This window comes from Oreochromis niloticus, linkage group LG23, assembly GCF_001858045.2.
Source record: "Oreochromis niloticus isolate F11D_XX linkage group LG23, O_niloticus_UMD_NMBU, whole genome shotgun sequence".
Taxonomy (NCBI): Eukaryota; Metazoa; Chordata; class Actinopteri; order Cichliformes; family Cichlidae; genus Oreochromis; species Oreochromis niloticus.
The window spans coordinates 14,250,072-14,263,343 of NC_031986.2; the positions used below are offsets into that span (position 1 = coordinate 14,250,072).

General features: G+C 40.6%; 1 protein-coding gene across 3 annotated transcripts in view; it reads right to left on the minus strand.

Annotated features, from left to right (window-relative positions):
* LOC100702316 (histone deacetylase 4) overlaps positions 1-3,925 on the minus strand; it is an 82,196-nt gene extending 78,271 nt beyond the window's left edge. For 2 of the 3 annotated variants that reach the window (XM_005463083.4, XM_005463081.4), the window contains exon 1: positions 3,098-3,925. The gene's annotated coding sequence lies outside the window, so the exon portion shown is untranslated. Of the gene's footprint in view, positions 1-2,572; positions 2,718-3,097 lie in introns of those variants that run through there. The other variant, XM_005463082.4, reaches the window with a different exon arrangement.
* Between the last annotated feature and the right edge of the window lie 9,347 nt (positions 3,926-13,272).

The following is a 13,272-nucleotide window of genomic DNA, read 5'->3' on the forward strand; positions in this document are numbered from 1 at the left end:
TTTTTTTTTACATCATAAAGTAATTCTGCTTTAGAAAATAAAAGAAATCTGCCAGCACTACTCTTCACGGCCAAATTGTAAGAAATTAATGTGTAAAATGACAGAAAAAGTTCTGTTAGCTCATTGCCAAGACTTTCAAGAAATTATAAGACAAAAGGTTTTTGCTAATACATATAAAATATCCTGGGTTTTCTTTTTCGTTGGTGTTTTTTTACTGTGAATCTGTTTTAAAAGTCATAAATTTCTATATTAGGTAGCAAAAAACCAAAAACCTTCCTGTCATTTCACTGTTTATCTACTAATTATTTACTTTGGCAGAGTATGAATGACCACAGGGGAAGGTCTTTATCAGCTGTAAAACTTATTAAAATGCATTTAAAAGTCACATTTTCCGAAAGCCATCCAGTGGGCAGGATTGAAGTCTTTGGCGGTTCTATTCTGGGCCCCGGGCCTTATGTTTGACACCCCTGATATGAACAAAGCAGGAGCGGCCCCTAAAAATCCAGTATCGGCCAAACTCTAGTACTCTATTCGATCCAGATATTAAAGACAGTTATATAATCCGTGATATTTACTGTATTGTTATCAGATCTGTACACGAAATGACTGCAAGGATTGGAGCTAGTATCAAAAACAACACGTGCATCCTTTAAATGCCTCTCACACACAGTTATTTACAGCGCGGATCTTATAGTGACTTCCACACGAATGTGCCAGCTGCTGACTGAGGACATATCACTTACATTATAGACAGATTTAGCTTGGTCATCTATAATTGTTGCTATAACTCTAGCAACATGCGTTTATAAGTAGAAGTCATGAGTTAACTGCAGCTAATAAAGCATCTTTTAGGTCTTTTATGGCATAACAACAGATTGAGGCCCAAAAATAGCCAAAGCAAGTCTGCACAATTAATCCTTTCTCATACTTGCAAATAAATCAGCTGCTTAATGAACTAATGGTTTCACTTTGTAAGCAGTCTTAATAAGAATAAACAACTTTCACAACACTGGAAAGTCTTCTGGCTGCAGGTATGCCAAACCCTGGATGAAATCCATCTTAACGCGGATTTGCAAACATTTCCAACCTTAGCAAATCATCAAATCCTGCTCCTAGAAATGCACCGGTGAGTTTTTCAGAGTAAAATACAGAGTTCCAAGAAGTCAACGCAACCCCGGGTTCAATGATACACTGCGAGGAGCTGTAAACCAATCAGGCAATAAATAGCTTTTCCTTGAGATAGCGTCTTTTTGACTGCGGCGCACTGGGGATTTCACAAAATTCCCCAGCAGGATGCACTGCGTTCACAGCAGAAATTGGTGGAAAGATCCCATTAAAAAGAAAAAGAAAATGCTGATTCCGTTATTTGCCTGGTAGGGGGCTCTTCTTTGTTTTTTTTGCAGGTAACTGATTGGTCTTCTTGTTGCTTCTGGAAATATATGATTGTTCTTTTCTTTGTTTACGGAGAGTGGCCCGGATTCCTCGGGCCCGGAGCACGGGTGTCAGATGTAATAACAGCTTGGCCCTAAAGTATCAAGTCGACTTTACTACTAGTACAAAATTCAAGGGGCCAGACTGCCCGGGGGTGAGGTTGAAAGATTTGGCCGCAGAGGCACGAGGGGGTATGGGGGCAGCGCCCTTGTGTGTGTGTGTGTGTGTGTGTGTGTGTGTGTGTGTGTGTTCGCAGAGGTCTCAACCGTCCTCTGAAGCAGGATGGGATGTGCATGTGAGCGTGTGTGTACGCATTAAAAGGAAAGGAGTGGGGGTAGGGGGGACTCTCAAGACAAGAGGGCCAGACACTGCAGCCGCAGGACAAATTGCCCCCCCAAACCAGAAAAAAGTCGGTCACTGCACAGCTCACGCACACTTGCGCTTTGTGATGGAAAAGCAAAGCAAGGATTGGTGGAGGGAGGGCACAGGCAGGCAGGGAGGGTGGGGGGGGGACTGTGTGTGTCATGCTGACACTCCAGGGGGGCTTCATGCAACACCAATCCCCCCGGGGCATCTCATCTGTCTCGGGAGGGGTACTCATATGTGTGTGTGTGTGTGTGTATATCCCATAGGCCATTGTCCCTAAAAATGAGCTTGCTTGATGCAGGGTGACAGATCTGGGGAGACAAGCCCTGAAGCCCAAAGTGAGGAAAGAGTGGAAAAAAACAGAGTGATGCTTCAAAATTACACCAGTATTAGCAAAAAAGAATGCATGTAATATAAAAATAACCCTCAAAAGAAATTTAATATGCACATCACAGCTACAGATGACAGCCACAAACGCACAAAAAAGGTGGGTACACACAGTCCCTCCCCCTTTCAGCCCAAACCCAAACTCTCAAACATGACAAACGGCTTCATTCACCTTCCCAAACTAACGTTTCCCTATAAGAACTATTTCGTGCGGAAGGCGACACTTTGAATCGGCCCCTAACACGCTGTTTTGATGTCGCTTTAACGGCTCCGTACGCCCCCATTCACAAAAAAACAGAAAGATTGACGCATGCAGAGAATTACCACCGCCCATCCCGAACCATTCACACACACTCACACACAAACACACACTCACGCGGGCCCCTACCTTCATTTCAAGCAATTTTTTTCATTTCCTCGCCATTAGCACGGGGAAAAGGCGACAAAGTGCGCACGAGCTCAGTGTTTTATCGCGTTAAAGCCTGTGGCTCTATAAATAGCTCAGCAACAATCGGCATAATAAACACCGCCTGCCCCCCCTCTCCACTCCTCCTGCCTCTCCTCTCCCCCCTTCTCTCCTTGTTGCCTACACACTTCCCGCCCGCAATTAGTGCAATAAAACCGTGAAAGATATTTTGTAGCTAAATGGCTACAAGTCGCAAAAAGAAAAGGAAAAGAAAAACATAATAATTTCTACCAGGATTCAGATGTGACTCAGACTCCGAGGGGAGTCGTGTAAAACGTTCAAACGCAAGCGAGAGGGCGAAAGCGAAGATGAGCGGAGTGAAAACTTCAGCCGGACATTGTTTTTCATGAAGCCTGCCTGTGCATCGCATCCCTGCCTTGGATATCAACATCAAAGCGAGGCTACACATTCAGCCACAGCGGCCACAGGCACACCAAAACAGCTCACCTATACACGGGCCAGGAGGAGGCCAGTCGTCCCAGCATGTGTCCCAAAGCGGCTGCCTTTTTTATAAAAAAAAAGAAAAAATTATTTCTCTCCCATGTTAGCACTCCGAGGGTTTTTTTTCTCCTCTTTTCCTGAACGCAGGAGGAGGGGAAGAAAAAAAAATTCATCTCCTGACAGATTCCGCCATACTGGATTTTTGTTACAGCCCCAGCGTCACATGGAGCGCCCCTGCATTCACCAGAGGCGGGGTCAGGCTGATGAAAATGTGATCATCTACGAGCAGACAGCGTGGTATGTATCTGTGTGTGTGTGTGTGTGTGGCAGGTTGGATAAATGCTTGCGATTATGGCCGAGGAAAAGAACTTTTTCTGGGGCGTGTCCTGTATTGTAATATCCGTGCATGCGGTTCCCCGAGCGTCTTATACACTCATTACTTTGTTTTTATAACTTTGTGCAGCTTTATGAGCCAGCTATAGATATGCATGCACACATTTTCCACTTATACTGCGTTTTTATGGAATCACGGGATCATTATTCCCTTCCTGTAGTGCACTATAATTAGACACTATCGCAGTTTGTTGCACCCCCCCCTAAAAATACTGCCTCCAAATGTTGGGATTTATTATCCTTTATTATTACTATCCTGAGGCACCTATGCTACCTTATGGCATTTACCATGATGGTCTGCTCCACGTGATCACAGCTATATATAGCTTGTAAATAACCCATCTTCAAGCCAAACGTTTATGTGTTCATGTGGATGATGACATGTGTATAGACATATGTGTGTACGTATCTATGTTTAGTTATATATGGGCGTGTGTGTGTGTGTTTAATTTTATGCACGGTGAGGAAGCATTGCCATCATTTTGTGATGCTTGCATAATGGCAATAAAGAGTCTTGAATCTTTCATTTTTCTGAGTTGCGATCATTATAGCTCTAATCTGCTCTTTCGTGTTCTGCTGATTGACTTCTATAAATGACTTTTTCTAATAACCTTATCTTAGTTTATAGCAGCTTTATCTGCCTTAGTGTAATTACTACACTCCAAGAAGGTTCTAGTAGTAGCAGTACTGCAGTGCTATTGCAGTAGGCCAATAGAGTTTTAAATTGGTATCTATGTAAGACTAATACTTGTTGCTGCAATAGAACAAGAAGGAGCTTGAAGAACACTGATCTGTAGACAGAGTTCAAGTCAGTGTTAACTGAAATCAAAAGAGGAACGAGACCAAATCCTCACAGTAACCGAACATTTCATAATACGCTATTAAACTATTTATGTTGTAATTACTATGTGACAGCAGTTTTCTGCCTGTAATGCAATATTTCTAGCCTTACTTCAGTTGCTCAACACTATGCAATGGCGGCAAAATGGAACAAACATTTTTATCCAATTCCTGTGCATTGCAACATGAAACGCCCTCCACGCTGCCTGCTCTAATCCAATATGCTTTTATTTCCATCACTCTGTATTTGATTGTGCATCTCAGCAGCCACCCACAGGCAAACCTGCAACACTACTGCCTGCCTCAGCTGACTCAATTACTGTAATATGCTAACCAGTCTCTATATAGGCTACATCTGACGGCGGAGACAGCGTTATTATTCACCAAGTGTGAGTAGACTACAGAGCTCTGCTATGATTTAAGTCTGCTCTAATAACCCTGAGGCTGCTTCGGTGGCTCGCTGAAGTCTACGGAGACGTTTTGGAAAGATTTGATTCTGAAGTTGTTATTCAGGAAAGGAAAGAAGCTCATTTTTTATTTTCATGAACATTGCTCCATCACAAATATTTTCAATACATTTGAAGGAGAAATGTTGATTCTAAATTTTCTAAACTTGTCTAGCAGGCTATCATGTGACGTGCAATAATTTTAGCAGTCATATCAAACAAATAAGCCATTATTTATCTACTATGTAGACGTTTTAACATCTTTGATTTGAATTTTCCCAACATGACTGAACTGTCAATATTTGGGTCAAGTTAAAACCTTCAAATATTTTATCTACCTCCAGGTAGCCAATTACATGGCAGCAACTCAGTGCATTTGGGCATTGCTGAACTTCACAGAAGAGCATCTCTTAATGCACAGGTGTCAAACTCCAGGCCTCGAGGGCCGGTGTCCTGCAGGTTTTAGATGTGTCCTTGATCCTGATTTAAATGGCTAAATTACCTCCTCATCATGTCTTGAAGTTCTCCAGAAGCCTGGTAATGAACTAATCATTTGATTCAGGTGTGTTGATCCAGAGTGTTATCTAAAACCTGCAGGACACCGGCCCTAATGGCCTGGAGTTCGACACCCCTGTATTCACAGTGCCTGTAACCTTGAAGCACATGGGCTACTGAAGCAGAAGACCACACAGGGTGCCACTACTGTCAGCTAAGAACTGGAAACTGAGGCTACTTTTTTCACTCTTTAATTTGTGCAATTTTGGTGAGCCTGTGTGAATTGTAGATGCAGCATAGATCCATGCTTTCATATTGGTCTATGCCAAATTCTGACCCTACCACCTGTCACAGCAGAAATAAAGGATCTATGCTGCCTTGTATCAACAGTTCAGGCTGATGCTGGAGTAATGGTGTGGGGGATATTTTCTTGGCACACTTTGGGTCTCTTACTATCAACTGAGGATAATTTAAACGTCACAGCCTACCTGAGTATTGTTGCTGATCGGGTCATACCTTTATAACCACAGTGTTGTGATTGGTACACAATATATCTTAAATGTGTTAAATTACTCTGTCGTTTATTACTTTTACCTAAGCTCAATTATAGTTTCGTTCCAACTAACAGGCTTTTCAGATAATGCTACTTTTATTTAACACACTCCTTCTTCCTCTTTCAATCTATTTGCACCATTTATAAATTTATAGTACTTTTAATATTGGCTATTTGGCTAGCATTAACGGTTAGCCTACTTTTACCTTAGCCCACTATTTAATGCTTTTGTTGTTATTTTTTTCGTTGAATTATTCACCTATTACATTTTCAAACATAATTAATCAGCCGTTACAAGTTTCAATCTTTCACTCCTTTTAGGTATTTCAGTTGATTATGTGTATAATTTACAAATAATCAACTACTTTAGCTACGTTCTTCTAGCTAGCCTGCTATTTAGCATGCAATATTTTCATCTAATATTAGCGTAACTATTTTAGCGTATATACACAAAATTTGTCACATGCTTTAAATTATTATATATTTTTCTATTTATCTCCAAGTAATTTATAATAATTTACAATTACATAGCATCATATTGGTTGCTGCTTTTATCATTATTAATGTTGGTTGGAGTTGGTTCATTATCATTTTTCATTTACTCTCCTCCTCTACAGGGAGATCAGGGGTCAGGGTCCACCAGCAAGTCCTCATCTTGCTCAAGGGCACCTCAGCAGGGGCAGATGCTTAATTGCCCCAGCTGACCTTCTCTTTCTCACTGTCAAGGTTTTCACTGCCGTCAGAAGACCTTCTTTATTAGTTTTAATTCGGGCCCAGCTTTGTGCTTTGTCCACTACAACTTGCATTTATTAATCGAGGTCGCTCCTCCTTTGCAGCAGGCCCCTGAGGGACAGCTGTATCCATAGCAACAAAGGATGATAATTTGTGGATGAGCTAGGGAGTTTCAGTTACGTAAGGCGGTCGGACTTGGAGGCATCTCTGATATGCTCGTGTAAGGTCTTTGGAGCTGTTGACCTTCTCTCTCTTTATGTATGCAGACATAAGATACATTTAGACATGGCTTTCCAGTTTAATTAATATCTTTCAGGGCCAACTGCAAAACAATACCTTTCTCTACGATATAAAAAATAAATAGAAAATAGAAAGGCAACTACCAAAACTTTTTTTTTTTTTAAAGTAACGTTAAGAGTGAAAAATAATGCTAATGGCTGTTCTGACTAAATGTTTGTACCACATGACAGTCTCTCCAGTAGTTAGAATTACTTTTGTCTTGAGCAAAATGACAGATTTTGTTGGTAGCTGAGCAAATATAATGAATAAACAGCTATGAAAGCTGTGTTAATAAGAAGAATCATGGCTCTCGGTATATTTGGAAGGTAATATGCCCTCATTGTCTCATACTCTGCACACAAGCACAGAGTTTATACTTGTGTTGTCAGGGAGCACAAATTGCTCTTGGACATCTGCATCTGTATTGTTTGTGTACAAGCTTTTGCTGACGCAGACATGCATAAAACACTCAAAAGTGCGTGTACGAGCAAGTGTGTGAGTGAGTGCGTCCAGGGCAATGATCTCAAAGCAGGGATTAGATTGGCTTATATTGCCCAGAGCAGCACATTTGCCATTCAGCGAACACACTCGGGTTGCCAAATCACTGATTGTGTTAACTGTTTTGCATCCAGGGGAGTAGCCATCACCTCCTTCCACTTTAGAGTTTAGGTCATGAGTGCTTCTTTGGAGCATGATGTGTTTAAAAGCATCGGTCCCAAAGAACCTTACATGGTTCTGCCTAAAAAACACAGATCCTGACTAATGCTGTTCCAAAAATACACCATGTTTTTTGGCCAGAGGCTGGGAAGAGGAGTAGTAATCAGGCTAGAAAGTCAACAGGCTGGTGAGCGTGCAGGGCCTGCGCAAACCTCGGCTATGCTACCACAGCAGACACATCACACACGGGCTGTAGACCAGACCACTTGCAGTGCACACACAACTGGCTGTTAGTGGTTTGTGAAGGGAAGCCGTCGTCTCACCCAGCACGGTCCCACATGAGTCAGTCGCAGCGTGCAGACAAAGCTCGCAGACCTCAGTGCCATAAAGAACCTCGCCAGCCATGGAGAAAGCACTTCTGAACATCTTCACACCGCATTTGGCAGCGTGTGATCGGACTGCGCAGCCACAACTTCTAACGTATCGGTGGAATTATGCCGTTTGCAACTTTTTCTCTGTGTGTTAGGTTGCGTGCGTGTAGAAAAAAAAAGACATCAGGCCCTTCCAGGTTTCCTTGAAACAGGAGCGTTTAAGAGAGAAAAGAGAGCAAATGAAGCCATAAAGAGTTCTTGTTAAAAAGAAGCAGAGCCGAGGCTTCTTACAGTCGAGCCAGTTAGTCTAAAAGTTTCCATCAAAGCCACGCTGAGCTGCATGGAGTAATTACCTCTCACACAGCAACAGCTCCCAGGCCTTATTACTGATACTGTTTTTATGTGCGTGTGCATGTGTGTGTGTGTGTGTGTGTAAAAGGTGCATATACTGCACGCGCTCACTCATGGCAGATGAATATGCCTCCATGTCCCATTCAGGCAGAGTGTGCGTTTCCATGTGTGTGTACCTATAAAGTAATAGCACTCCAGCGTGTCCTGCTTTTTAGACATAAACCAGCTTGCTGAGGCGATAAACTGAGAAATGTTGTTATGATGGGTCGCTCTCGGTCTTTGCTGTCCTGATGACGGCAGAGGGGAGCCCACCCAACATGATGTTCCAGAGCATCTGGGTGTTTAAAAAAAAAGGAAAAAGAAAGCAGACTTAAAAGCCTTACCGAAGATCACTCCTAGCAAGAAAAAAAATCCACTATGTGATTTCCAAACCTTAAAAACAAATCAGGCCATTTATTGGCACAGTTCTCAATTCACAAGATAAATCTGAGATATTGTGAGAATCAATAAAGTAATTAGTCTGATCATTTTTGGCTTTTTGGTGGTTATAAATTGGAGCCTTTGATTAATTCTTCTGACATGAGGTCAGATTTACTTATTTTCCTACTGAGCAGCAGTGCTCATTAGCGATCCACATCATTTTCATAAGCAGTGCATGACATATGATCTGTATGAGCTGTAGAAATTCCTGCCTTCTCTTGAACATGATAGAACCACTGGCCTTCTTCCATATTGCCATAAGTGCACACACACAAAAACATAACAAAACTTTCTTTCTAAAATAAACTGCGGCTTTAAATGTGTCCAGACCTGTTTAACTGAATACCTGCAAAAATACCCACTTGTATAGTTTTGTTTCATGCTGGCATTTTAACAATAATAGCAAACTCTTCATGGTGAGCGTATTAGGATGGAGTGGAAATGGACTGCCATATATGCTCACTGACCACTTATTCAGCTACACTTGCTCCACTGTTTATTAACAGTAGTATTGAATCAGCCAATCGCATGCCAGTAACTCCATGCATTTGGGCATATACACATGATGATTTTTACATTACTTTTAATGTGATATGCTTGATATTTTATACATGGCGTTGTTTTTATGAACCTACATCCATTCCCAGTCACAATTATCTCAATGTGCAGGTTTTTGGACAGCAGGAGGAAACCAAAGAGCCCAAAGGAAACTGACCTGGGCATAGCAAGAACATGCAAACTCCACGGCAAAAGGTCCCAGCCCACGAAGACAGAGATTAAAACCCACAACCTTCCTGCCGCGAGGCGCCTCCGTAGGCTCTTACATTTGCTTTTTTGAAAAGCAAATGATCTCTAAACACTACATTTCCATCTGAACTGTAGTGAAGCGGGAGCATGAAGCAAACTGTGTGTCCGGCAATTCACATAGCCGGTTGCTTTCCACCGCTGGTGACGTTTCACCTTGAAACCACAACCAAATATCCTGCCCCCCGGCGAACAGGAGCTAGTGGAAAATCTGTCCGTAACCTCCAAACATGTCCTAGTAGCGGCGAGAACACAGGCAAGGCTGCAGAAAGTTTCTTTGCAGCTTATGATTGATGTTTCAGTGAACATCCTGAGACTGCATCACATGTTTTTTTGAGGTCATGTGCTATTTCCTGTTGCTCCTGACCAAAGACTGCATAAACAGTCTAGCAGTAAGCCTGTATATCCACCATCCCAGACTTTATTCAGTTGTATTGTCAGTATTTTCATTTAAGGACCACATGGGATTGAGAAGCTGCTAAGCCTCAAAGAATTTCTACCTGCTCTGTTAAAAGGGGAAAAAAATCAGCAGTTGCCATATTTTGGTATGAGAATGCGTTAATTTGATTACACTGGAAAATATCAGCTCTTGGAAGAGCATTTGCATCATCCTTCCAAAAACAGATGTCAAGCAGCTGCAGTAAAAATGTCCAAAAATGGGATTCATATTCCCAATTTAATCTGACAGCGTTAGAAGCTGCGCATAACCAAAAATTATGCACGTAGGAGCCGAATGAAGTTCTTTTTATTGGCCTGACAGGCCGAAAAAAGAAAAGAGAAAACAGCAGAAATGGATTAGAGAAATAAAGAGGCTGCGACCGGCGTTGTAACTAATGTCATCGAACTTTCCAGGGAGAGAAAGCCTCTTCCAGCCTTAGTCATAACCCAACGGAGAGTTTATAAATCTCTCGCCTGCTGCAGATTTAAAATGTCTAAATAACGTACACCCTGATATTTCCACATCTCGCCACTGCATCATGAGACGGCTGTATTTTTCCAGGCGAAAGCTTGAACACGGAGGGCGCGAGCAGCCAGTAAAACTTATTTGGGCATGCAGTTGCCGAGTCCTGCCAGCAGCATATAGCAAAAGACATAAAACTCCAACCGAAAACCTGATGTAGACAAACTGTGCTAAGTGTTCATAAAATATCTCCAGCCAGGGAATGTTTGACGGAGAGATTAAGGAAGGCAGAGTGGAGCTCTTTTTAAAATGGAGGGCAGCCCTGCTTCGAATGCTTTCCCTGTAGCGTTACTGCATTCTGACATATGCCTTCTGTTTTAATCACAGATAGAAAAATGAGCTTCCGATCATTCCCAAAGCGCACGGAGGTCAGAGGTCAGGCTCAGCTTACGTGAAGCTGATGGGAATTGGGCCTTGTACTTCTTCTCTATGGCACTCCTTTTTAGGTTTGAAGGCTCAAAAGCAGGGAAGCCAATCTCATTTTACATAGTAGGCCACATATAACCCACCTTGATCTTAAGTGGGCTGAACTGGTGAAACTGCCCTTTCAGTCAGTGTAAAGAGATTTAACTACACATTAAATGCCAGAGATGTCTTAATATAGGAAAAGGAAGTGTAATTTCAACAGCATGTCTCAGTTTTTCCACACGATAAAGAAATGTTGCTTCAGTTAATGAAAGAAATCTGTCAGCACGACTCTTTGGGTATACATTGTAAGAAATAAACGTGTAAAATTACAGAAACAGTTCTAGTATCTCACTGCCCAGACTGTCCTGTAATTATAAAATAGAAAGTTTTATTAATTTATAGTCCTAATATTTCCTTTTCTTCTTATTGTTACTGTACTGTTGAAACATTGTGAAAAAGCAGAAACTTTAACTGTAATTAAATGATTAATCTATTACTTAATTACTTTGGTACAGTATGAATGATCGGGGGTGGGGGGTCTTTATTACCTGTAAAAGTCTTAAAATGCATTTAAAAGTCAAAAATTTACACCCTCCTTCATATTTTCTAAAGCTATCCAATCAGCCAGACTGGAGTCTTTGCCAGACTGATTCTGGCCCCCGGGCCTTATGTTTGATACCTATGCTCAAGAACATAGTTCCTGCTGGGTGATCAGAGGGAACATGTTATCTTCAGCTTTAAAACTCCTGCTGTTACAGCCTCACTGAAATAACCCTGAGCAGTGCCCTTTACTGTGCAGCATAATCCAGCCTAATACAGTCACATTGTGTGTCATAAAACATAAACCTAATTATGATTAGCCAACAGTCAACACTGTTTTATGGAAACTCCAACTCTGTCAGAATATCATAGAAACACATATAAATGAAGGCTAAAACTCCCAGTCTGCATCAGTTTCACTGGACAACACCACAGTAAAATGTACTACCACAACAATAACAATAACATCACAAATTAATTTTCCGGCAAACCAAAATCTTGCTTCACCTCCTGAACCTGTAATAACAGGAGCATGAATTACAGTTTTGTGACCCTGCGTCAAGTGTTTCACTAGAAGGCAAACTGAGGTTTAATCATGCAGGGAAATAAGTGAAAGGACAATCAGTCAGGGCTGATTATACAGCTACAATGAGGAATACGCCACTGCGATGTTTTAGGTGGACACCGAAGATTGTCCTTGTAAGGATGTTTAACTTTCATGTTTCTTATGGAAAAATTCTAAAATGTGTAAAATATCAAATGTGCCGTTGATAAAAATTAAGAATGGGAATTACTTGTGTTACAACAGGATCACAATATTTAGTGGCAAGTTATTCTGTGATACTCTATACATTATAAGACAGCAGCATTATCTGTGTAACAGGGAAAATGACACTTGTAAAATGGGAAAAAAAGAAAATATGTATTAAGTTACTGCATTGTGATATTAGTGTGCTTACTTTATCATCATAACACAGTTTTAATATTGTATGTTACTTAATATGGTGTCAGTACAATTAATCAGTTCTCTAAATCACTTTCATTTTTTTTTTCTACTATAACTCAGTTCACTTTACTTTCTTTCTCCAAAATGAGTCATGAAGTTCTAATTCTATTTAGCCAAACTGGTGATATTTGGCATATCAATAAGTTATAACAAGAAGGATCCATGTAATATATTGCTGTATGGATATTTTGTCCCACCCCTACTGGTATTGCTAAAGACAGACAGTAATAAGGACATAACTGAGCAGCTAATACAATAAGTGAAAAGAACAAAATGAATAAACAGATTCACAGACAAGCATAATCTAGAAAACAGTAAATAATTATTTCTAAAGGTTTAGGCTGATTAATTTGTTTTATGTACACAAATATCTTTTTGTGGACTTTCCATTTGGGATTATCTAGTTTTAACATAAACCACTTAATACTCTTAATGCAGTGCATGTTAGTTAGTTAAACATATAACAGGTAACCACTGTGTTTCATTAGTGCGTATTAACTGCTTGTTTATACACTTTAAAATAGCTTATGCTTGTTACCCATCTATTTGTATGTTTTTTTAAATGGAGATTTGATTTTAATATGACTAGAATATACTTGGATAGTAAAATAATATTTGTAGTTAGTATTACTGTCAAATATTGGTCATATTTTCTTCTTTGAAACTGACAAATCATGATTAGTGCTTCGAATGTGGTTCAAATTATTATAAGGCCTACTGCTGCTGCTAATACTGATGCGACTACTAGTAGATATTTTAAATAAAATCTATGTGAGAATTTTAAAACAGTAAAATCGGTAGAAATATAAGATTAACTGACCTAATTTTGGGTCTACAGACTTTTTAATCATTTATTTTCAATAAA